We start from the raw sequence: 25,358 nt of genomic DNA, 5'->3' as shown, positions 1-25,358 counted from the left end.
CAGAGCAAATCTGAAAAGAAGGTTTAAAATACAATTAAGGGCAAAGCAAATGAGACAGAAAACAAAATATGAGAGAATTAACAAAACGAAAGCTGATTCTTTGTAAAGACAAATAAGACATATATTTATGCATTACTCACCAATATAGCTAACATAATCAGAAAAACAAAATGCAGTAAACAAAATGGAGATCAAAAAGTGAGCTCATATACTTATTACTGGGCCTGGCCAGATGATCCAGGATAAATTCCCTATTTTAAAGTCACTGATAAGAATGTTAATTACATCTGCAAAGTCCATTTTGGCCTGCAATTCAACATATTACTGAGAAAGAAGAGAGAGAGAAGGCCACAGGGGCCAAAATTCTGCCTACCACACCTCCCATGTCCACATGAGCTATCAGATTCCTTAAATTCTTCTAATGTCTATCTTGTAAGCATCTCATCAAAAACTTCTGATCCTCTCTCATGAGGGTTAAATGTTTGTGCTGTCATCTATTGTGATTTTTTCGTATCTTTAGATCTTTAAAAAAGCTCTGTGTTTTACTTTTGTATGACCCTCTGCTTTTCTGTTTGGGAAGCTGAGGACCACATCTTACTTTTCTCTGCAGTATCTCCAATATCTAACATTGCAATCAGTGCCCTGTGCCTAGTCTGTAAATGTTTGCTTGGTAAGGAGACAGTGTTGCTTAATGGGCTTTTACTTAAAGCAGACCTGCGTTCAAATGATGGCACTGCTACTTATTAAGTGGATAAAGAGCTGTAGGATGTGTAAGTTATCTCAACTTTCAGTCTTACATCGTCAACCATAACATAGGGATAATGCCACCTCCTCCTTATAAATAGCCATTATTAAATGAGAAAACATAGGCACGTTAATTCTGTCCTTCAAACATTTTTGTTTTCTTCTAATTGTCAAGCCATGTGCCTCCTAATGGATGTTTAGCAGTAAATAAGACAAGCTGTCTCTTTCCTCATGGAGTTCACAGTCTAGAAGGGGAAATATACAGTTAAACTACTGTGTATTTTTAATGTGTGGTATATGAACCAAACTGATTCTGAGTCAGTGGCCCATATATGGGAAATACCAGTGAACTCCATGTAAATTTGCAAGTTTGCCTAGCAATATTTCCAGAGAATGCCTAGCACACTCTGTTCTGCACCTGATTGTTCTCCCCTGACCTACCATGTGTTTATCTAGTCAACTTTCACTAGTTAATGACTCTCTCCACAGTCCTTTTGGATTAATGTTTCTAGTCTACTGTCTGTTTGGTTCTTAATCTCAGCTTCAATCCTTAATGTTGCTTTGCAAATCACCCTTTTTCCCATGCTCTGCCGGAAAAGGGCTTTTCGTCCTCAAACTACAGTCAAACCCATCTCTGGGATCTGTCAGGGAGGAAATTTCCCCCTTCCCTCTCTTGAGTTCTTGTGGCTGGACTAACAGTAAAATTGACGCAAGGCAAAACAAATTTTAATTCATGCATATGGAGGGCCCATTTGGAACCTCAGAAGTGGCCAAAGTAGGCAGCTTTTATACTTTTTAGAAAAGAAAAGAATACAATTGTGAGGAATTGACAGGACCAAGAAACTTAGGTTTGGGTACCTTATTAGTGAAAACTCTAAACAGAGTTTGGGCTTGGGGTAGTTTGTATATATAGGTTTCTTGGCCCCAATTCCCTATCTTTGGTGATAAGGGTGTCCTTCTACCTCCAGATGCAGGGAGAGCACCTTTCATGAGAGATTTATTTCCTGATTTCAGGGAGACATAAAGCAGGTCAGAGTGCCTCTCCTGCATTGGCTGTTTATTAAATAACTTTAATTCAAAATAATCAATATGTCCTTGAGGCACATTTTGGGGTGGCCTACCCTAGGCCCCCAGCAGACCTTTCAAGGCTTAGAGCCTCAAGTTTTATAGAGAAATACTGACCCTTGGGACAGAAATGCAGAGTTTCCATTTCTCTTATCCTGTACGGCTTAATGGATTTTTGTTCCCTCCCCCATCCTTCCTTCCTTATTAATCAAGACAAACTTAAATTTGAACCCTTGGCTCATAGCACGAGAGAAAGTACCAGAAGATCTCATGGACTCCTTCCTCCAGGTACTCTAAGCACTGGTTTCATGTTGTTCCATCAGCCATATTTGCACCGGACAAGTTTGCCTTGTGGTCCACAGAGATGACTCCACTCAAATCTGATTTGATGTGACATTCACCATTTCTGGAGAATCCATTTGAGATGTATCCATTTGAAGAGTGTTGCTGTATTTATTTAAAAACTGAATCTGAAGATAAGGATCCCCCTACATGTCCTTCTTAGAATTCAGTGTCAAGAAAACAGGTGTTTGGGTAGCTTTGCTTCTTTTCACCAGAAAATCACACAACATTATCCAGCGGGTCCTGCTTCTTGTTTGGGCTGCTAAATCGATTGCTCAGTTTCTGTACTTCATTCATTCCAGAGTCCAACCTGATTCTCTCTGCCCTCTTTTAAAATAGGTTCTCACATGTATATGAATTTGTATTTGTGCGTACTCTTATTTTTTTGCATTTTAACTGCCCTTATCAAGAAATATTTTCATATTTATCTTAATCCTTTTAGAATTAGGCATGTTGTAATTTATAAGTAATTTAAATCTCTTAAATATCATCTGGAAGATGAGTTCTTGCCATGCTGACCCTCAGATAAATATGCACAACATTTCAGCAAATCTGCCAAGTCATCAGGTATGGATCCCGTTTATAGTCCAAATTGATACTTGTTCCCACAAAGAAAGAAGTGATTAAAAAGTACTAAGCTCTTTATAGCCAATCTCAGGATACAAAAAAAAACACAGATTCATGAGCTCATTCTTCAATACTGAGTTTTGAAATATTTTGGCTAAACTAGACAGCTCTATACAACGTAACTATGAGGATTGAAATGGTGCAAATAAAATGATGTATAAAGCAATTTATTCCAAATGAACCTGCAGTGCCTGCCTAGGTCTTTGCTCTTTTGAGCGTTTGATCTTCATACCTGAAATGACTTAGGCTGCACATTAATAAGGTTTGGCCTAAAACTATGCCCTAAAACCCTAGCCAGGGGTAAATGCAAATACTACTAAGCACAGGTTTCAGCACCCCCTTGCTATGTTTCTGGAGATGAGAGGCATTATGAATCTTAACCATTAGTTTGATATTTTTTTCAAAATATATGTTGAGCCCTAATATCTAAAATAGGAAAAAGCAAAAACACCTGATATGAAACATAGATAAGAGACCCTGAACCCTAATGCCAACAGGTCCCAGGTTTGGCCATCTCTGTTCTGATGGCTCACTGTTCTTGATGTATCTGGTACTTCTGGGAAGAATGCTGATTGATCAGAGAACTCAACCCAGCACCCAGGAATTCGTATGTTCATGTAGACATTAATATGTAAGACAGAAACCTGAAAAATATTTAAAGTTATTTGACATCTCTGAATCTAAATTTAAAAAGTGACTGGCTTATAGGATTAAATGAAGTACCGTGTATATTGAAGCACAGAAGATGTTTAATTATTTTTAGGAGAAAATAAAAATAAAACAATATTCGGCAAAATTTGTCATTAAATTATAGAGAGGTTACAGTTAACATCATAATTCACCATTATTTTTCACTTTAAGGTTAAAAATCACTAAATATGAGCTGAAATTATTTTCTGGTTTTATTGAGACATAATTATATAATATATAAATTATATAAATATATAAAATATAATACATAAATATTGTATATATTTAAGGTATACAATGTGATGATTTGATATCCTATATATTGTGAGATGATTATCACAATCAAGTTAATTAACATATCCATCACTGTGATGAGAAAAGAGCTATTCTGAGTCACTGCCTAGGTATTTTACAGTATGACAACCCTGCTCACACCCAAAGTCTGGGTTTAGGATTACTGCCCCAAATTCCTGCTTTGATTTTCCTGGAGCATCTTTTAAAATAATCACTTAGAGTTGAGCCCACAAAAAGATAGTGACATCTGCCCCAACCATCTTGTAAGTAAATTTGAATTAAACATTGGAAACATGCCAATTGTCCCTGGAGAATTTTCACATGGAATCCACAACACGCAATGTGAATCATCAAGAATGTAACCACTGGGTGTCCACCTCATCCAGGCAGATAAAGGGTCATTATGTCCATTTTCCCCAGAGCTTCAGTTTTTGTACATCACTTCTAACCCCACCCCATCCCCGGTATACGTGGGCAATTATATGGTCTATAGCATAACTCCGATATATTCTTGTCCCTTTATGCTGTAGAGACGACTCATCCTCCTTCTTTATTGGGCATCCCCTAGTCTGAGGTGGAGGGTAACCACTGAACTGCAAAGTTTGAAGAACAGTGAGTGACAATGAATTCTAATCGCACAAACAAAGATGAGGACCCAAGCAGAATTCAAGATAGTACAAAGGAAATATATAGCAGCAGAAGGCACTCAATTATATTTCAACTTGTTGGAAAGATGGGCATCACCTTTCTGGTGGTCCTGCCACTTGGTACTAATAAAACAGAGCAGTAAGCGTTCCCCATCAGCCCATACTGCAGCCTGCTTTATGTCAACCCTTGCTGCCTTTTGTGTTCATTAAACTTCAGGAAACAAATACAAACACATAAAATGCTTTCGGATAGCCTCCCACTTTGTCATTTGGAACCTAGATGTTTCAGTCACCTCTCTCTGCATCAGCTGACATGTAATGCAATGAACAAGACCAGATGCAATAACAAACTGAGAAAAAGATCCCAATAAAACTCTTGGCATTTGCTTTGGGCTGCCTGTTCTTTGGCAATAGCAGATGACAGCCTCTGTGCCTAGATTTTTTTTAAAACTCCTTAAGAGCTCTAACAGAAGCTTTGGTGGACAAGGAAAACACCAGGAATTGATCAAGGCTTGCATCCATTCTGCTTTGTTTCATGTAAAATGCACACTGGAAAACATGCAAAGATCCTTTTTGCTTTAATCCTAATACGCTATCGAGTGATTGAAATTACCCACCTTCTGGTTGGGACCATAAAATCAACAACCCAGAGAGGAGAGGTTTTATTTGACAACTGCACTACTAAAAGATCTATGAAAAATATTAAGAACAAGTACTTTTTTATACTCATAAAAAGGCAGTGAAGAAAACTGCAAAATCACTTTTTATTTCTTGCCAAGGGCAAGAAAACATAAGCATAAAGAGCAAACCAACCATAAACAGCATGGATACCACTCTACATTCTTCATGTTTATGCAGCATGTAATGAAAAAGGCTTTCCAGAAATACAAACTGTAAATACAACTCAGAGAAAAATGGAAATGAGAAAAAAAGCTAAGGTATTGTTTTGTATACGGATCTCACTTTTCTTCCTTGCCTCTATCTTATCTGCCTTCCCATCAAAGGAGACAAACCACAGAAGTGACAGTAAATCTTTTTGAAGAGTTCTAGTTAATCTAAAGAGTTGATATTTCTTAATGACAGTGTTAAAACAAAGATAAGCCGGGCAGCATGATGTAGGTTAAACATTCCCAAAGCAAAAGAGATTCAGCGAGAGGAGGGAGGTCAGGGATTTCAGGGCTGAAAATGTCCTGGTTAGGGGCCTATGCAATTGGTCTATCAAAAAAAGGCAAGGTCAAGGAGAAACTCAGTTTTCCACAGGTAATTTATAAAACATGAAAGTGAGCATTCTGCTTACTTGGATGTGTAAGTACTATCAGCCTTTATAAATTTAAAGTATGGCTTAATGAGCTAAGCAGCATATTAAATCAAGAATAACATAATTCTTCAATGATAAATTTCAATATGCCTCTGAGGGAGGGGAAAAAATGCCTTTAAAAGATCTACATAAAATATTTTCTTAGCCGAAGCTGCCACTGAGTTGGATAACCAAAATGTGTTCTCGGATATGGGGATATATGTATTTGTATAGCTGATTCACTTTATTATAAAGCAGAAACTAACACACCATTGTAAAGCAATTATACTACAATAAAGATGTTTTAAAAAATGTGTTCTTGCAATTGACATGCTACGCTTCACATTATAGTGACTATTTAAACAAATTTTTACCTTGATTTTGAGAAAACAAATGTGGTTTATTTCTATATTGATAAAATGCAGTTTTACTTCTAAATAAATGGTCTCTTATCCTGCTTTCTCCAACTCTTGTTTAAATGTTAAATAAATGTAAAAAATAGTTTCAAAGATGGTTAGCTCTGCCATCTTCCCACTCCTTAACTCTTTTATCAACCTCCAGGGTGGAAGGGTGGGAAAGTGGGAAAACATTCACATGAAAATGAATGGACTCACTAGTCAGTGTCTAATATTGGACACTGGTGACACCCTTCTCTGGGCTTCCCTTTCTTCTATTGCAGCAATAGCTCTATTTTCCTGTTGTGCTTTAAAATGTCAGGTTTTTTTTTTAACGGGACTATCAAAATCCAAATGCATTCACTGGAAAAAAATATATACAGCTTTATATAGCTAAATCTTATTAACCACTTATGCGGTAGTCACTGACCTAAACTATGTACTCACTTATTTCTCATTTAATCCTTACAACAAACCTAAGAGGTATGTGCCCTTTTCCATTTTATAGATGATAAAATTGAGGCAAAGAAAGATTAAGACATTTATACTATATGGAAATAAAATGGGAAAAAAAAGAACCCTGGGCTATGTGCTGTGAAGGATCGAAAAATGTTATAATCTATTAGACAAAATATATTATGACATTTATATACAAATATAGACACAAAGACCTATAGTATAAAAGAATGAAATAATAGTTATAGAGATATAAACCAAAAAATTCCAGTCTAATTTAGGCAACTGCTTAGTCAACCAGGTGCATGCACACACACGTACACTAACACACTCAGGTCCTTTATGTAATGAGGTGGGTATACATAAATAATTGTGAATGAAGAGGAAAAAGGAATGGGAGGATATTAAAGCAAGGAGGCAGACTGGCATATTGTCAAATGACAAAAATAATGCAAATGAGTAACAGATTTGATATTCTTTATTCAAGGGAAAATAATCCATGGATTGGGGGAGTACAGTGCCTCCCAAACAGTGGAGCACTGTTTGGGAGGGATGTGAGCCAAGAGCCAGTTTCACAGAGCGTTAGAAAAGGCAACATGGAAACAGGGCATGACTAGCTAGGAGGTTGGGATTTCCTTACAAGGCTAGTTGGTCCTGTCTTCTAGGGTGAGTTGAACTAGCTAAAACTGAATTGGAAGTTTGTGATTGTTGTATGTTAGGTTTCCCTAGACAGGTGTTTCCTGTAAGCACAGGCTGATGTGGCTTTAGATTTGTGACGTGGACAGGGCCACTTAGGTGGCCTCCATGTTGAGGGTCCTGATATACGAATTACTGTTTACAGACCATATGGTCCAGTGCAATTGCTAGAGCTGGGCTAAGATTTATCTCTAACAACACAGTGACCAAAAGGGGGTAAGAGTTAAACAACAGCACTACTGACGTTTTTGACATGACAATTTTGTGTCTTTCAAGTCTATTCTGTGCACTTGCAGGACATTTAGCCACTGTCCTCTAAGTCATAGAGTAGTTGATTGTAGCAGCCCCCAGTCTTTATGACAATCATAATGCCTCCACACATTTCTAAATTCTCCCACTTGAGGACCACTGAGTTACAGAATTCACATCGTTCACCACCTTCTATTCAGAAAACAGTAATCAATTACTTTAGATCAGATTCTCAGTGCTGACTTTTTTTTATAATAATGTTACTTCAATGTGTATAAACAAAGCTAAGTACAAACTTGTTTTAATAACTCATAGTACTATAAAACAAAGTAAAATTTATAATTAAATGACAACAAAATCATAATATCTATGGAAACAAAAGCACTCTGTAAAACACATATAATGATACTGACTGTCATGGCTTGCGTCTTTGAGCTTTGTAATACCTATGTTACCAAGGATGGTATGATGTCACAATTCTTCCCATCATTTTTCTATTGTCAAGCCATTTTCAACTCACTTTGTACATGTCATTGCATAATTTGGCCTTCATTGGTGCAAATACATCACTTAGATATGAAACCCACACCTAACGTTTCGTCGCTAGTTCAAGGCTAAGTAGTAGTACTTGGAGCCAACACAATTACAAAAATAAACACAGGCCCTGAAATCATGTGGCAATATTCAATTAAAAGATAGTTCATCAGGGGCTTCTCTGGTGGCGCAGTGGTTGAGAGTCCGCCTGCCGATGCAGGGGACACGGGTTCGTGCCCCGGTCTGGGAAGATCCCACATGCCATGGAGCGGCTGGGCCCGTGAGCCATGGCCGCTGAGCCTGCGCGTCCGGAGCCTGTGCTCTGCAACGGGAGAGGCCACAACAGTGAGAGGCCCGCATATCACAAAAAAAAAAAAAAAAAAGTTCATCAGGAAATTCAGAGGTCTCCAAATTACAAAATTTTCACTGATTCACTCTCTTCAGTAATGGAATTTTTCTAAGTGATTTTTAACTCTCATTTGTCCCATGTACATGCAGCCTAAGATAAACTATGTAGTTCTTTGTGGAGATATAGACCAGTATTCCAATTTAAAGAATAAAAGATACTAATGAATACTAAAAACATCAATGAGATTTATTTGTTTGTTTGTTTTTGCTGTACGCGGGCTTCTCACTGTTGTGGCCTCTCCCGTTGCAGAGCACAGGCTCCGGACGCGCAGGCTCAGGGGCCATGGCTCACGGGCCCAGCCGCTCCACGGCATGTGCGATCTTCCCAGACCGGGGCACGAACCTGTGTCCCCTGCATCAGCAGGCGGACTCTCAACCACTGTGCCACCAGGGAAGCCCCATCAGTGAGCTCTTATCACCGTCACCAATCACATGATGTGGTAAGCATCTTTTTTCTCTTTGCAGATAAAGTTCTGCAGATAGCATTGAACACAAAAATTGGGTTTACATCAAGTATCATCTCCTCTTTGCATACAGCATGATCTTATTCCTGCGTTATTCTTATTTAAAGGATTCCATTTAGCAGGAACATTCTTGACTCTAGAAGAGTTTAGGAACTAAACAGACTCAGCATATTTTATACAGGACCCTCTGAGACTAAACTCTATGCTTTATTCCTGTAGATTAGTGAGCACTTTCCAAAGTGTATTCCTCAGAATCCTAGCTTTGTTGAATATCAATTGGTATTTGCAATATTATAAGAAATATATCTTTTGATCATATATTTCTCATACATAGTTGGTCTTCATCTACAGTTCCTGGCTCACAGCTCCCAAAACCCTTGGAATTTCCTGAGCGATAAGAGCAATGGGAGCACCTTTTGTTATAATATCTGGTCTCTTGTTCTCAGCTCCTGCAAATGCATCAGAGCCATGAATGTGAAAAGGGTGTCTTGTTATTTACAACAGCTCCTTCCCCCCACTACTGGGCTTATGTTAATGAGGTGACTTTTGGAAAGCACCTGAGGATGGGGGCCGGGTGCCAGGGGAACCAACCATGAATGGAGGGTGGAAATTTAAGTCCACCCCCTGATTTCCGGGGGTGTGTGTGTGCTGGAGGTTGAATCAACTACCAATGGTCAATGATTTAATCAATCACGCCTAGGTGATGACGCCTTCATAAAAACCCAAACAGACCTGGTTCAGAGAGCTTATATGATGGTGCACATATGGAGGTGCTGGGAGAAGGTTGCATCTAGAGATGGCATGCAAGCCCCATGCCCCTTCCTCATGCCTTGTCCTACACATCTCTTCTGTCTGGCTGTTCCTGAGTTATACCTTTTTATACTCAACTGGTGATCAAGTAAGTAAAATCTTTCTGAGTTCCGTGAGCCACTGTAGCAAAATAATTGAAACCGAAGAGGGAACCTCTGATTTATAGCCAGTTGGTCAGAAACACAGGTGATAACCTATGCTTTCCACTGGCATCTGAAAAGGAGGTCAGCCTTGTAGGACTGAGCCCTTAACTTGTGGGATATGATGCTATTTTTGGGTAGTGTCAGAATTAAGTTAAATTGTAGGACACCCTGCTGGTGTCAAAGAATTGCTTGTTGGATGTGTGGGGACATCCCCAACAGTGGAATTGGTGACCAGAACCCCTTTTTAGTGTTCTCCTGAAAAAAATGTCATCAATTGAAGCTGTGTAAGAAAGTAGTTAAGTCCTTTATTACAAGACTTTTTAGAGTTTTTAACATGCTAAAGTATATTGTACATCTCAAGGGGAAGCTATGGTATTCTCAAATTTATTTTACCGTAAAAACTTTAATATTTCTGTCGTTGTATTTATCATAATAAATTTCAAATATCATGATTCTAAAACAATGTTACTGTAGCTAGCAAAAGCTCAAATAGTGTAATAAAGGAAGAAATAATTTGGGAGAGGTATTTGGCTCCAGCACTTATTAGCTTATGATCTGGGACAAGAGCTTAACTTCTTCAAGCCTCATTTTCTATTTCTGAAAACATGGATCATAATCAAAATTATGTAATAGGGTTGTTAAGCAGATTAAACATGGTATGTAAAAGAGCTAGCAATCAACATTAGGTACTACTATTTCACATAGGCAATTTGACTGCCTTCTTCTCTCTTTACTGCAGTACTAATTCACCTACTCATCTGTGTAACTGCTGAAAGTTAACCAAAAACGGTTATGAAAGATGCCAATGAAAATATTCATTTATCCACTCATTCATTCAACAAATAATTATTGAAAGCCTATATGCATTAGTCACTGTGTTAAATTGTGAAGACAGGGAGATGGGTGTGACACAAAGTCCCTGTCCTTGAGACGCCCGTGGCTTCTTATGGGAGAGAGCCATGGAAACAGATCAGTGTCAGAGCACAGAATTCCACTCTCTGCAATGTGCAGGCCTCATAAAGAAGAAGGTATGATAGACTATGTGGGAAGAAAGAGAGGCAGCTATGGCTTCCTGCAAAAGGTGATAGCTGACCTTGAATTTGAAAGAAGACTCACAAGGTTAGAGGTAAGAAAAATGGGGGCAAGAAAGGCACTCCAGGCTTGGCGAACACCATAGAGGCTTGAAACAGCATTGTGTGTCCTAGAAATTTTAGTTAGTTATTTCTATAGCAAAAAGTACAAGGACGACAATGATAAATGGGACAGCAGAAAGCACCATCCCTGTACAATAAATACATGCAACCTCTTTCAAATGCTGCCTTGCTTTGCATTTCATTTTACAATTTCATTCTTGGTTGGTGAGTTAATTCATACAAGCAACTCTAAATTATAATAAGGAAAGCTAACTTATTGAACTCTTACTATGTGCCAGGCAGCATCCTAAGATCTTTACATTTGGAAACATTTAATTCTCGCAACTCTCTGAGGTATACACTGGTAACACCACTTTAAAAATAAGAAAATCAAGCCAGGAAGCTGTTAAATGGCTTGTCCAAGTTCATGAAGCCAGTCAATGACAAAATCGAGACGGGCTCCAGAACCTATGTTCTTATTACCAAGCCATTCTCTCTCTCTCTCCCTGGCATTATTACTTGCTCTGCCCATCCTCCATAGCAGAATGTGACATGCTAACTTTTCAACGTTGTCTCTCAATATTTTGCCTGTTTCCTTCACAGCAATTATTCCAACTTGTAATTGCTTTTTTATTCTCTTGTTTTGATTTTTTGTCTCCCCCACTATATACAAGGTCTTTGCCTCTAATTCACTACTGAACTCCAAGTCCTAGCATGGCACTTAACATATAGTAAGCATTCAGTAAGTATGGTAAGTGAATTTCCATTTTAAAAAGACAGTGGTGGGGGGCAGAAAAGCTGTGCTTCTACTACAGAATTTTCTAATTGAAGAGTGCTACTAAAGGCATAATTTGAATGCATTTAAACAGAAAGTGTCTGTTCTATCATAACATATCTGCTCCATAGATTTGCGGGAAAACCTTTTTTTAAAAAATAAAATACTGGTTGTTCATAAGATCTCAATACTCTCCAAACTCTAATCCTGCCCCAAATCAAAACCAGCATCACAGGAGATTGCACGACTCAGTCTTTCTCTCCCTTGTTAGTAAACAGGAAAGTCTCCGTTCACTTGGCTATGCAGTTTTCTGTTCCACGATATATATTCCTTTTAAACCACAGAGGTCAAATCTAGCAGCTCTTGTGTCAAATCCTGCAGATGTTTTATTTGGCCAACATAGTAGTTTTTAAAGAACTGAATTTCAAGATCTTTAAGTTGCGCAAGTCTAACATGCTCAGTCTAACAGAGGTTAGGCCATTCCCTGCTGCCTCACACCTGACTCTACTAAACAGTTAACCGAAATGCTGGCAGCGAAGCAAGATAAACTGGTTCTGGGTCTCTCACCTTGTGGATGGAAATGCAAGTCATACACCTGTTTGAGAAACCAGGCATCATCTTTTAAATAAAAAGATACCTACTCTTTGACCCAGCAATCCTCCGTAATTTAGTGAATTGGTCATTTAAAAACATTGGCTTCCAGCCAATTGATTTTTGACTGATTGGCCTCCATCTAGCATTCAGTGAATGTTAACTATTATTTGTTTTCATTTGAACTTTTAATTACTGGCTGTGGGGAATACCATGGTGCACTGCCTAGATACCTCTTCAGGACCAAGGAACTTATTTCCCCAGCTTCCAGGAGTGTTGGCTGCGGATGGCTCACAGCTGCAATCCTCTCTGATCATTGCCCTTGGTCTAAAAGAGTTGCCTCACTCAAGGCTGTATCTCTTCCCCAAGGGCAGTCAGCATCAAATGATGGAGCAGTACAAAGGCCCTGGCCCCTAGCCTCAATTTTGGACCACTGTGAAGGGCCATCTCAGCATCAGACCTGCTTGTCGGATCAGATGAGGAATCTGTTACAACTGCATCACTACTCACCTTTTCCCTCTGCTCAATCCCGCCCCCACCCTTCCTCCCTCACAGGTGCTGTTTCCTACTGTATATCCTCCCCAGTCAACCTCCCGAATGCAAATTTCCCTCCTGGAGTCTGTTTCTCAGGAGCCCCATCTAACACACTCATGATGATGAGTAACATTTTAAAATAAAAGCCTATCTTTTTAGGTGTTTTGCAAATTGCAAAAGAATACATACTTATATCTAGTGAAAAAACATAACAAAGATGTTAATCACCCTGTTGCACAGAAATAAAGGTTCCAGCACCTAAATAAATACACAAAGCCATTTACTGCAGCTTTTCTCATGGGATTGCAAAGCTGGGAATGACCTTCCACTCTCTAAATGAGGGAAATAACTAAATGATTTAAGCATACACTAATACCATGGACTACTATGCATAATTTTTAAAAGTTGACTCAGTGGAATTTTGTGAAGTTTTGCTAAGTAAGAAAAACAAAGACAGAAAGAAACATATTAATATATGATCCCATGTTTAAAGCATAGAATGATAAAAAACAAAATGTGTATATGCCTATGAGTGTTGTGTGTATACAAGTATATGTGTGTATATCCATATGAACATGGAGAAAAGTAGAGCAGTTACCATGGGTTTGGGGGTGGGACCATACAGATGGAGTATGTTGTTTCATATGTTATAATAAGCACACTTATTTGCAATTTGAGAAACATGTGATCAAGAAAAATTGTAGTTGAAGTTTAAATTTCCACATCATTAAATGCAAATTTAAGCACAAATAGTATACAGTCATTGAGTCCTGGGAGCAGGCTCATTTGCTGGAAGGCAATTCATTGAAATCCAGCCTAACAGAAGACAAATTTGCCAAATTATTAAGTTCTAACTTCTCCTGGTCCTGCCTCTTGCTGTTTTATTTGGCAGTAGCAGGCTAAATGCAGTGGCCTTTCCCTCTTGACTCTGTCGCCGTATCTCCCCTGCCCCTGACTTCACTTATGCCTCTCTTTTCTTCCCAAAAGACAGTCTTTTTTGTGAACTTGGGCCTTCCTCCTTCTGGCAATGTAAAGCCTGTAGTGAACCAATACCAATGTAGGTCAGGTTTCAGTTACTTGTCTTCTACTTTGCAGGGAATTGCTCATTTAGTAAATTGAATATCAAGGAATTTATTCCATATGACGTTACCCAGCTACTTTACGTAGTTACTGGCCCCCTGGCCCTGTACTCAGCTTTTTACTTCTGTGATATCATTCAATCCTCATAAGCAGCCTTAAGAGTTAGCTACCACTACTGGTCCCATTTTACAAATAGGGAAACTTGAACTTAGAGTGTTTAACTAACTTGCCCACGGACACGGAGTAAATAAGCAGCAGAGCTAAGATTCAAATTCAGATCCAGCTGACATAAAGACCATAATTATTCCACAGAAAAATAAAACAGTTACCCTCTTGAACTTAGCAAATATAAGAAAAAATAATATCACTGTTGGCATGCTCGTATGTTAGAAAAAATGGCTTCAAATCTTCTGGAGTATAAGTTTCTAACATGTTTTTTAAAATCTTTAAAATGTGTGGGCTTCCCTGGTGGCACACTGGTTGAGAGTCCACCTGCCAATGCAGGGGACACGGGTTCGTGCCTCGGTCCGGGAAGATCCCACATGCCGCGGAGCAGCTGGGCCCGTGAGCCATGGCCGCTAAGCCTGCGCGTCCGGAGCCTGTGCTCCGCAACGGGACAGACCACAACAGTGAGAGGCCCGCGTACAGCAAAAAAAAAAAAAAAAAAAAAAAAAATCAAAACTCTTTAAAATGTGCATTATGAATAAACAGGCAGTTCTCTCCTAGATAGAACTGTGCCCTCACAATAACATTCAAAGTATAAAGCTTTTTCATCAAATATTGCTTCAAACAGAAAAAAAGAAATATAAATAACCTAAATGTTCAACAGTAGTAAAAATCCAAGATACTTGTGATAGTAGCACAAAAACAGAAATGGTAATTTTTTTAAAAAAATGAAATGTAATTTTTATAGAGGTATAGTTGATTTATAACATTATATTAGTTTCAGTGTACAACACAGTGATTCAATATTTTTAAGGGTTATACTTCGCTTAAAGATATTACAGAATAATGACTGTATTTCCCTGTGCTATATAATATATCCTTGTTGCTAATTTATACATAGCAGCTTGTCTCTCTTAATCCCATACAACTACCTTGCCCCTCTCCCCCCTCCCTATTCCCACTGATAACCACTAGATTGTTCTCTATATCTGTGAGTCTGTTTGTTTCGTTACATACATTCGTTTGATTTTTTAGATTCCACATATACATTGTAATAGAGTATTTGTCTCGCTCTCTCCTATTTACTTCACATAAAATGATAATCTCTATATTCATTCACGTTGCTATAATTGGCATTATTTCTTTTTTTTAACAACGTTATTGGAGTATAATTGCTTTACATTGTTGTGTTAGTTGCTGTATAACAAAGTGAAACAGCTATATGTACACATATATCCCCATATACCCTCCCTTTTGCATCTCCTTCTCACTCTCCCTATCCCACCCCCTCTAGGTGGTCACAAAGCACCTAGCTGATCTCCCTGTGCTATGCAGCTGCTTCTCTCTAGCTATTTTACATTTGGTAGTGTATATATGTCAATACCACTCTCTCACTTCTTCCCAGCTTACCATTCCCACTCCACATGTACTCAAGTCCATTCTCTACATCTGCGTATTTATTCCTGTCCTGCCCCTAGATTCTTCAGAATCATTTTTTTTTTAATTCCATATATAAGTGTTAGCATACGGTATTTGTTTTTCTCTTTCTGACTTACTTCACTCTGTATAATAGACTCTAGGTCCATCCACCTCACTACAAATACCTTAATTCCGTTTCTTTTTATGGCTGAGCAATATTCCATTCTATATATGTGCCACATCTTCTTTATCCATTCATCTGTCGATGGACACTTAAGTGGCTTCCATGTCCTGGCTATTGTAAACAGAGCTGCAATGAACACTGGGGTACATGACTTTTTTTGAACTACGGTGTTCTCAGGGTATATGCCCAGTAGTGGGATTGCTGGGTCGTATGGTAGTTCTATTTGTAGCTTTTTAAGGAAACTCCATCCTGTTCTCCATAGTGGCTGTATCAATTCACATTCCCACCAACAGTGTAAGAGGGCACCCTTTTCTCCACACCTTCTCCAGCATTTGTTGTTTGTAGATATTTTAATGATGGCCATTCTGACGGGTGTGAGGTGATACCTCATTGTAGTTTTGATTTGTATTTCTCTAAAGATTAGTGATGTTCAGCATCCTTTCATATGTCTGTTGGTAATCTGTATATCATCTTTGGAGAAATGTCTATTTAGCTCTTCTGCCCATTTTTGGATTGGGTTGTTTGTTCCTTTGATATTGAGCTCCATGGAATCCACTTCTAGTCAAGGGAATGTGTGCAGCTCCTATATTGTCCAGGCCTGCTCTCCAGTTTCATCAGTGATCCAAGTTACAATGAGACAACACAGTTACAAAGGCTTCAATAAAGAACAAATTTAGAGTTTTGAGACAAGTCTTAAGGGTTGCGAAGGATTTTGACAGGCACAGATAATGACAAAGGGAGAAGGAGATCAATGGGTAAGAATGAATAGCATTAAGAAATGGAGTGTCGCCAGATATTGAAGAATGAGGGAGGGTTCTGGGAATTGCAAGTGATCTAATTTGGCCACAGCAGCAGGAGATGAGCTTTTGTAGTTAGGGAGTTAACATCATTCCTGAGAGCTTAAACATGAATCCTGTCAGGAGTATAGAAGGTGGATTAAGGGTAAGGAGAGCCTAGAGGCATGGAGAGTGAGTGTAATAAGAGAAAAGAAATGCAAGCCTGTGCTGGTACAGGGGCTATGGGAATAGGGATGAGGGGCAGATGTTAAAGGCATGATGAAGGATCTGTGATGACTGGATCCAAGATGCCTTTGAAAGAGAATGTTGAAGACAAAGCTGATTTATTTTGGTGAATTTTTTCATGGCCATAATTTTTTTGTTGGCTTGTTTTGGTTAGTTCTCTTATTGATGTATTTTTCTATTGTCGTGGAGACTGTTCTATACTTTTGGAGATTATATAGTGAGTTTATACATGTCTATTGTATACATCTAGCTTAATCATAAAATCTTTAAGATATATAAATGTGAAATGTCATTTATATGGACATAAGACTTTCCAGTTAAAAGTAATTCTTCTCTTCTCCAACTTTTCTTTTCACCTGACAGAAGGAATGATAGAGGATTTTATAAAGGTGCTATTACAAGGACATAAAAATTGGTGGGATGCTTTGTTCTTATCTTGGTAAACACTAAAATGACTCTGCTTTACATTTCCCAAAGATATGTATGTTATAGTTAATTAGCCTGATCTCATACTCGTTCAGAAGTCTTTAAAGCAGTCATCTAATATGAGATATAAAGGGTCCTGGCTCACAGCCATCTATCAACTCCTCAAGACCCAAGTAATGGATGTTATCAGAGAACACTTAGACAATGCCATCACTACAGAGTCTCTCTAAAACAGGCACTTAGAGAAATCCCGCAACTTGTACTCATCATCTATTCCTCTGTGTCCATATTTCTCATTTAGAGTAGATGCTCGCACCATCTACCAAATACACAAGTCAGAATCAATGAAGAAATTCCATTCCCTTCACAATCAATGAGTCACCAATTTGTCAAACTTTCTTAATATCTCTGGAATATATCCATACTTTTCCATACCCAGTGTTCTTCCTTACTTCTGAATATCATTTTCTGTACAACCTTCACATCCATAGTCATCTCGTCCTCCTCTTGTCCCTTCTCTGTATTATATTGATTTCATTTAAAATGCATGTTATTTAAAATAAAATGCTGATTATATAGGAAATAGCTGATTGTTTTTAAGAAATTAGAAAATACAGCAACCTTTCTCAAAGCATTCAGTGAAAGAATTAAGCCCAATAGGAAATGACTGGAATAACTTTTCTCAATTTTCCAAGGACAGTACATAGTAACTACCATTCTGGAAGAATAAAAGAAATGTTTTAGAACAGGGCTAGGAGATTGCAGCCTGCAGGCCAAACCTGGCCTGCTGACTGTTTTTGTAAATAAAGTTTTATTAGAACAAGCTATGCCCATTAATTTTATGAGTCTTTATGCCATTGTCTGTGGCTGCTTTCACAATGGCAGAGTTGAGTAATCGTTGTGACAGAGACCATATGACCTGCAAGATCTACAATAATTACTATCTGGCCCTTTACTGAAAAAGGTGGCTCACTCCCACTTCAGAAAATTGAGGTTGAATACTGTTTAGTGAGCTGACTGAGAGGAGCTGTCACTCAGGAAAGCTTAAAGAGAATACAAAAATCTCACATAATCATACAACCCAAATATAACCACTACTATCATTTTAATACACTTGCAGAAAAGCATTTTTATATGCTCACCTATATAATGCTAACATAGCATTAATAGCATTGAGACCACAGTATTAACGCAATTTTATCAAATTAATAGTATTGTATTTACCATATAACTTTGGGATCATAGTACTTACCAAATTTTATGTAACTATGTTATTAGATATTCTTCAGTTATAATTGCTGGATCCTGTTCCATCATAGAATTTAGCAATTCTGTTAATGTTGGGTACTAAAGTGATTTCTATGTTTTTATAAACACATTGTGTTTTAAAAATTTATATAGGAGACTTTTATCAAATATTTTAAAACTTTGTCAAATGCAGTGTGGTATCCTAAATCGGATCCTGGAAAAAGGATATTAGTGGAAAAACTGATGACATATGAATGCAGTCTGTAATTTAGTTAATAGTGTTATACAAATGTTAATCTTTTAGTTTTGAAAAATATGATTATACAAGAAGTTAACTTTAGGGGAACCTTGGTGAAGAGGATACAGGAACTCTGTGCTATCTATGAATCTTATCTGTAAACCTACAATTATCCTAAAATACAAAACTTAAAATTAAAAATCTTACTTGGTCAAAGCTGTCAACTTTGGGGGGAAATTTTAAGGAAGTATAGCTTACAGGAAAGTGCCCGAGTCATAAACGTGTAGCTTGATTAATTTTCAAAAATTTAACACATGCATGTAACCACCACCCAGATCAAGAACAACATTAACAGTATCACAAAAGCCCCCCAGTGCTCCCTCCTGGTCACTACCCTCGGCTAATGCTAACACTATCCTGATTTCTAACAGAAAATATCGATTTTGCCAGCTTTTGCAGTTTATAAAATGGAATCACGTAGCATATTTTTGTGTCTGGAATCTTTTGATCAACACTGTGAGACTTGTCCATATCATTGCGTTATAGTTTGTTCGTTCTTATTGCTATATAGTATTCCATTGTATAAATATAGTGCAATTTAGTCATATGTTGAACTATTAAAGTGCATTTGAGTAAGTTGCAGTTTGGGGCTATTAAAAATACTGCTATGAATATCCATGTACAATATCTTTTGGTTAACATATGTACATGTTTTGTAGGGTATCCATGTAGAACTAGTACTTCTGGGTCAGAGAGTATGCATTTGTTTGGCATCAGTGGCTATCTCTAATGAATAACGAAAAATAGCTTTCTAAAGTACTTGTACCACGTAATCATAATGGCATCAGAATTTTCTATGACAATACCGTGATATAGAAGACAACTGAAAATGCCCTAATACTTCCAAGGTTAAGTACTTCTAACCTGGAATTGTCTACTTAGCCAAACACTCACACAAATGTGAAGGTAGATTTAATCCATTTTCAAATGTACACATCTCAAATAATTTCATTTCACAGACCCTTTGTCAGGAAATTTCTAGAAAGTGTGCTCCTCTGAAAGTAGAGATTAAACCAAAAATGAAGAATATATTAAAAAATTTAAAGAATATATCAGAGTTAACATGAGAGAGAATGGGTGATGTTGAATGAGAATCCTATAATGAGAGCTGTGCATCAGGCCTCAGAAAAAGTAACTCAGAGTGGAGCAGGTGGATGTCATTCTCTAGGGGAGAGATGGCCCCCCCAAAAAGTTCACTTAATTGATTACCTGATATATTTACCCTTATTGAGAAGAATTTTTATAGTGTAGTTAAAAATTGGGGGGGATAGTTTCATAGAAAATTACAAAGTAAAAAAATAAGGCAATTATAAACTCTAAAAGAAAATTATAACAAAAAGCAATCAGTGTACCTTATGAGTGTGCCATAAACAATACTTACATAGTTCTAATATAAGTGCTGAATATTGTCTTGATAAAAATGTGATATATTTATCACAGGAAGAGAAAGATTTAGTGTGTGACTATGGTGAAAGAAAACAAAATCCTTAATTTTCCTAATAGGACAAAAAATAGGAAATGTTTACAATTGGTGAGAAACAACAGTGTACGCATATTATTTAGATATATGAAGAAAATAATACAAGAAAGAGCTAAGAGTTGATAAAATTCTGTGAGCGGTGGGGCAGTATGGCCGGTAACTACTGTTTTAGTTTTAAGCGTATGCTTTGTGTAAAGCCCTATTAACTTGGGATTAATTTATGTGTAATGATTTTTACTTTTATTTAATAGTTTAGAAGTTGTGTAAAGGATATAAAAATAACTCTTAAAAGTCAGTATTAAGACAAAAACCTCAATAGAAAAAGAGTGCAAAAACATGAACAAATCCTTCACAAAAGAATATATACAGATGGCCAATGAGCACATGAAATGATGCTGAATATTTATCTCTAGTGAAACAGAACTTTACTCTGAGATACTCTTGTACATCTACTTGAATGTCTAAAGCTGGAAAGACTTAAAATACCTCAGAAAGGATGCTGAGCAACTGGAGCTTGCTCGAGTTAACTATGTTAGTGAAAAATGGTACAACTGTTTTGGAAAATAGCTGGCAAGTTCTTATAAAGTTAACACATTTTTGACTGGAGACATATTACGGCCACAGGTGCTGGTTTCTGCAAAACTTCCCCAGTCAATAATGTGTTAACATATACCTACCTATGACGCAGAAATTCATCTCCTAAGTATTTACCAAAACAAAATGAATAAATGTTCACATAAAAACTTGTACACAAATATGCATAGGATTACTCATAATCCAAAAGAAAAAAAAGGAGGTCTTCAGCAGGAGAATGGATATATTGTGGTAAATTCACACAAAGGAATGCTACTTCAATAAAAAGCAGTGAACTATTGATACCTGGAATAATGGTGATAAACCTCAGAAATGTCACTTTGAGAGAATCCAAACACATCCAAGATACATACTGTAAGATTCTATTTACGTGAAGTACAAGAAACCATAAAGTAGTTGCCTGGCTGTAGAGATGTGAATCAAACTGAAAGGGGGGCCAGGGAATTTTGGGAGTAATTGAAATGTTCTATTTCGTGTCTTGGGTGTTGGTTATATAGGCAGATATAATTGACAAAAGATATTAAACTTCGTGTAAGACCTATACTTTTTTTGTATATAAATTACATTTTGGGGAGGAGATCAAGATGGTGGAATAGGAGGGCATGGAACTCACCTCCTCCCACAAAGACATCAAAAATACATCTATATGTAGAATAATTTTCACTGAAAACTAACAGGAAATTGTCAGACTCCTGTACAAGCAAGGCTGTGAGAAAGATCCACATGGAATCGGGTACAAAAGAAAGAGAAGTGATCAGGTCAGGACCTGTGCCCCTAGGAGAAGACTCAGAGGAAAAGGGAGATTATATGGGCAGAGGCTCACCCTGGGGAGTGAGCAGTTCAAGCCACCTATTGGAAGCTCCAGCCATGGGGTCTTACATAGGGAAGACAAGCCCCCTTGGCTGGCTGGAGGGTTGGTGGGATTACCAGGAGGGCTGTGGGAAGCCTGGACTTCACTCCTGAGGATTGCATGCATGCTTGCTACTGAAGCACGGTGGAGAGAGCAGGCAGATTGAAAACTGCTCAAGTGGCAGGCCAGTTTAGACCATCCCAGCATGTGCCACAGTCTGATCCATGTGAGTGTTCCAGCCCAGCTTGCATTACAAAGCAGCTCCACACTGGGCGATGGCTTGTCTGAGACACAGAGGTGGCTCAGACCCAAAGTAGCATCTGAGCAGGGTCAGGGCAGCCATTACCACTGCTTATACATGCTGCACATCAGAAGCAGTCCTGACCACTATCTTGAGTCTGGACCATCAGAGCTCACACCAATCACTAGTAGTGAAATTGAATTTGTAAAAAAAAAACCCAAAAAACAAAAAACCCAGCAACCAAAAGTTCAGGAACACATGGCTTTACAGGGGAATTCTACCAAACATATAAAGAAAAGCTAGTACCTATCTTTCTCAAACTATTCCAAACAAATTTGAAGAGGAGGAAACATTCCCAAATTCATTCTACGAGGCCACCATTACCCTGACACCAAAACCAGACAAAGACTCTACAAAAGAAAGTAAATTAAAGGTGAATATCTCTGGATAAAGATGCAAAAATAAAAAATATTAGTACCCGAATTCATCAATATATAAAAAGGATCAGTCACCTTTGATCAAGTGTGATTTATTCTAGGGATCCAAGAATGGTTCAAATTTGCAAGTCAATGTGATATACCACATGAACAAAAGGAAGCATAAAAATCACATGATCATCTCAATAGATACAGAAAAAGCATTTGATGAAATAGAACATCCATTCATGATAAACTCATCAAAGTGGGTATAGAGGGAACTTCTCAACATAATAAAAGCCATTTATGACAAACCCACAGCTAACATATACCACAGTGAAAAGCTGAAAGCCTTACCTCTAAATTCGGAAGCAATGATGCCCTCTTGCCACTTCTATTCAACATAGCACAGGAAGCTCCAGCCACAGCAATCAGACAAGAAATTGCAAGGAGAAAAGTAAAACTGTCACTATTTGTAGATGACATGATACTATATGTAGAAAATCCTAAAGTCTCCACCAAAAACTTATTAGAATAAATGAATTCAGTAAAATTGTAGGATGCAAGACTTAATATACAGAAATCTGTTGTTTCTATACACTAATGAGTTATCAGAAAGTAAAAAAAAAATCCCATTTAAAAGTACATCAAAATGAATTAAATACCAAAGAATCAACTTAACCAAGGAGGTGAAAGACCTGTGATGCAGGGACAACTTCCCCAGGAGAACACACGGCGAACCTCAGGCTGTTGCAACGACACTCTGGCCTCTGCTGCTGAAAGCTCGCCCCACATTCCGTACCCCTCCCACCCCCCGGCCTGAGGGAGACAGAGGCCCCTAATCAGCTGATACTTTAACCCGGTCCTGGCTGAGGGATGAACAGACGCCCTCAGACGACCTACATGCAGAGGAGGGGCCAAATCCAAAGCTGAATCCCAGGAGCTGTGCGAACAAAGAAGAGAAAGGGAAATTTCTCCATGCAGCCTCAGAAGCAGCGGATTAAATCTCCACAATCAATTTGATGTACCCTGCATCTGTGGAATACCTGAATAGACAACGAATCATCCCAAACTGAGGCGGTGGGCTTTGGGAGCAACTGTAGACTTGGGGTTTGTTGGTATGCCACTGGCTACTTTCTGATTTACATGTTTATCTTAGTTCAGTTTTTAGCACTTGTTATTATTGGTAAAATTCTTTATTCATTTGATCTCAAAAAATTTTTTTATTTAATAGTTTTTAAACTTTTTTATTTAAATAACTTTATTAGTTTTTTTCCTTCTTTTTTTTTTTTTACCCTTTTCAACTGAGGCATGTGCCTGACAGGGTCTTGCTGCTCTGGCTGGGTATGAGGCCTGAGCCTTAGAGGTGGGAGAGCCGAGTTCAGGACACTGGACCACCAGAGACCTCCTGGCCCCATGTAATATCAAACGGCGAGAGCTCTCCCAGAGATCTCCATCTCAACGCTAAGACCCAGCTCCACGCAATGACCAGCAAGCTCCAGTGCTGGACACCCCATGCCAAACAGCTAGAAAGACAGGAACACAACCCCACCCATTAGCAGAGAGGCTGCCTAAAATTATAATAAATTCACAGACACATCAAAACACACCAATGGACTCAGTCCTGCACACCAGAAAAACAGGATCCAGCCTCACCCACCAGAACACAGGCATAAGTTCCCTCCACCAGGAAGCCTACACAACCCACTGAATCAACCTTACCCACTGGGGGAAGACACCAAAAACAGTGGGAACTATGAACCTGCAGCCTGCAAAAAGGAGACCCCAAACACAGTAACTTAAGTAAAATGAGAAGACAGAAAAATATGCAGCAGATGAAGGTGCAAGGTAAAAACCCACCAGACCAAGCAAATGAAGAGGAAATAGGCCGTCTACCTGAAAAAGAATTCAGAGTAATAATAGTAAAGATGAGCCAAAATCTTGGAAATAGAATGGAGAAAATACAAGAAACATTTAACAAGGACCTAGAAGAACTAAAGAGCAAACAAACAACGATGAACAACACAATAAATGAAATTAAAAATTCTCTAGAAGGAATCAATAGCAGAATAACTGAGGTAGAAGAACGGATAAGTGACCTGGAAGATAAAATAGTGGAAATACCTACTGCAGAGCAGGATAAAGAAAAAAAAATGAAAATAATTGAGGACAGTCTCGGAGACCTCTCGGACAACATTAAATGCACCAACATTCGAATTATAGGGGGTCCCAAAAGAAGAGGAGAAAGAGAAAGCGTCTGAGAAAATATTTGAAGAGATTATAGTTGAAAACTTCCCTAATGTCAGAAAGGAAATAGTCAATCAAGTCCAGGAAGCACAGAGAGTCCCATACAGGATAAATCCAAGGAGAAACACGCCAAGACACATATTAATCAAACTATCAAAAATTAAATCCAAAGAAAAATATTAAAAGCAGCCAGGGGAAAAAAAAAAAGCAGCCAGGGAAAAGCAACAAATAACATACAAGGGAATCCCCATAAGGTTAACAGCTGATCTTTCAGCAGAAACTCTGCAAGCCAGAAGGGAGTGGCAGGACATATTTAAAGTGATTCAGGAGAAAAACCTACAACCAAGATTACTCTACCCAGCAAGCTACCACCTTTTAATTCATTGTTTGCAAGCCCCTCTCTAGAAGCAGACATCTCTAACAGGTGAATGACGCACACCAGTTTATGCCTCACACCCTAGCTGGGTCAATTGACTAGGCTTTTAAAAAATATTAAATAATAGAGAAAACAATTATAAGGGCATCATCACTCACTTATATATACTATTTCTATAAAACATCTCAGTATTTAATTTATACTACAGAAGAGTTACAGAAACTTTCTAAACTCTTTCCCTCCAAATAGTGGACTGGCTAAATAAGAACTGGTACATCCAGAAGATGTAGCCATTAAAAATAATCTTTGCCAGCTCTTTTTGGAGATATAGCTGACTCTAGGATTGGAGCAGAAAATTACAATATGATTCTGGAACATCCTGTCATATCAGAAGTTAAATATCAAAGATGACTGGATC

The 25,358-nt window shown here is 38.1% G+C and overlaps 1 pseudogene; it reads right to left on the bottom strand.

Annotated features, from left to right (window-relative positions):
* LOC113614984 (tRNA pseudouridine(38/39) synthase pseudogene) overlaps positions 1–17,685 on the bottom strand; it is a 28,869-nt pseudogene extending 11,184 nt beyond the window's left edge.
* Positions 17,686–25,358: the final 7,673 nt, after the last annotated feature.

The sequence above is a fragment of the Aethalodelphis obliquidens genome, unplaced genomic scaffold (genome assembly GCF_003676395.1).
Source record: "Aethalodelphis obliquidens isolate GAN/ISIS:26980383/991018 unplaced genomic scaffold, ASM367639v1 scaffold110, whole genome shotgun sequence".
Taxonomy (NCBI): Eukaryota; Metazoa; Chordata; class Mammalia; order Artiodactyla; family Delphinidae; genus Aethalodelphis; species Aethalodelphis obliquidens.
Note: the sequence above shows the minus strand (reverse complement) of the source record. Positions and strands in the feature narration are given on the sequence as shown.